This window comes from Armigeres subalbatus, chromosome 1, assembly GCF_024139115.2.
Source record: "Armigeres subalbatus isolate Guangzhou_Male chromosome 1, GZ_Asu_2, whole genome shotgun sequence".
NCBI lineage: Eukaryota > Metazoa > Arthropoda > Insecta > Diptera > Culicidae > Armigeres > Armigeres subalbatus.
Window position 1 is genome coordinate 12799351 of NC_085139.1, and position 2230 is coordinate 12801580.

Below are 2230 nucleotides of genomic sequence, written 5' to 3' on the forward strand. Positions count from 1 at the left end.
TTTGGATCGATCCGCGGAAATAACGCGCAGCCAGGTATCTCCGCATAGAGTAAAAGTTGCATAGCAAGCATTGAGTTTCATATTCGAGGTTCAGCTTGGTGACAGTAAGTTCTGTTTTGCACTTATTTATTCAGTGTTGACCCGATTTTGTCACTCCCCGATTTTGTCTACCCCCGATTTTATCACGTTTTCGACCCGATTTTATCACGTCCCGATTTTTTCACGTTTTCGACCCGATTTTGTCACCCCAAAAAATTTTGTCATTCTTTTTATTTTCGTAAATAATACCAAAAACAACATTGATTTTCATGAAATAACTTTCACCGCCTGTAGTTTATTACGAACGACTTCTGAGTACCTGGGAAATATTCTGTAAGCAGTTTCGACATGAAATAACGGGTACCGTTCACGCATTTGGCCTTTCCAAGGCATAAAATGATTCATATTTGTGGAATGAATTAAAAAAAATAAAATTTTTTTTTCCAATTTTGTCACATACCCTGTTTTATCACCCCAAAATTTTTCACCATTTAGACTCTTCTGATAAAAATTTCGTCTTAATAGGTCTTAATCAGATTTCGCTTTCGATTTCGCTGCTGGCTACCGTGCGCATTTCACTTGAAGATCGTGACAGCTGCCGCAAGCCCCCTCATGTTTACATATTTTTTCATTGTTCTCAGCTCTCCAGCTGACCATGTTTACACAACAAAACCAGCTGGTGCTTCGATATTTACATTCAGTCCCATTGTTCTCAACCGACCACGTGCTTGACAATCAAGGTAATCTATGAAAAGGTTGTCGAAAATGCCTCGAAATACAAAATTGACAACTCTTGAATTTCGTCGAGCGAATCTAATCATTCGTGAAAAATACAATATTACGTTAATTTAATATTATTACATTTCGTTAACAGCACAACGATGGCTGAAATTCTACGTCATGCTGTACTAGACCAACATGCATCGGTGAATACCGTATACCACTGTCTATACGCGTATTATTTCTTAGGACTTTCAAAAACGCAACTTTATTTACTGTATGCCAAGTCTCACACTACAATCACTAATTGGATCGGTCGGTACGAAGCGAATGGGGTTTTCAGTCGAAAGGAACGTGCTAAAGTTTTCTTGCGGTTTAATAACATTCAAAGGCATTGGATAATTGACCTGTATAAGAGAAGTCCAGTTTTGCTACTAGATGAAACGAAGCAGTTATTCGAAAACACTTTCGGTGTAAGCATTAGTACTGCCTCTATATGCCGGATATTACATGCTGAAGGATTCACCTATAAAGGGTTGCAGCGGCGGGCTATCCAGCTTAGAGAAACGGATGTTTTAAGATTTGTCCAAGAGTTAGCCATTATTCCTTGGGATTTGCACAGTCTGTCGTTTCTTGATGGGATTTCATGCGACAACAGGGGGTTGCTTCGGAATAAGGGAAATGCGAAATTATTAGACAGGATAATATATAGAAGTGAGTATCGACGACGTGCAAGAGTTTCCATGCTCTCTTTCATGGGACAGACAGGTATAATTGACACGTTCTGGACTGAAGGTACTTTCAACAGAGCAAAATTTTTCGAGTGTTGCCGATCATTTGCTACATCCGGTAAAGTACAAAAGTACCCAGGACAACACTCAGTTTGGATCTTAGATGGTGCACGAATCCATTGCCATAAATCGATAGTTCAATATCTTCGAGCACTTGGAATACATGTGATCTTTCTTCCTGCTTATGCACCTTTTTTTAACCCCATCGAATACATGTTTGGATACCTGAAAAAATACCTCAAGAAGGTTTATGTGGAGAACAGTCCCAAAGATCTCACTATTGTTATTGCTGAAGCACTCCAGAAATATAAAGACTTTGATACATCTGCTGTAATGAGAAAATGTGGATATATCCTGGAGGAACATTCAACCAAAATCCGCTATACGATGTCCCATAATATCAACCATCTTCCGGACGTTCACACGATCTTCTCTGAGCTGACTAACCATGTGTTTATATGCTTTATTTTCGTTCTCGGCAATGCGCAGGTCAAGTTTTGTTTTGGTGAGAATTGTGTCAGAATGGATTGGGGCTGTTTTGAACAATCCAATTAAGTGCCTGGGAGGAAGCTGATTGGTCAAGTCTTCGCGCTCTATCGCTGGCTTTGAGCTAATGTAGTTAGCCCAACAGGACCAATTAATGTCATCTGCTGTCAAACAATGTGCATGTTTGGATTTTA

At 39.5% G+C, this 2230-nt stretch overlaps 1 pseudogene; it reads left to right on the forward strand.

Moving 5' to 3' along the window:
* The first annotated feature begins 920 nt into the window (after positions 1 to 920).
* On the forward strand, positions 921 to 1948 carry LOC134205962 (uncharacterized; annotated as a pseudogene).
* Positions 1949 to 2230: the final 282 nt, after the last annotated feature.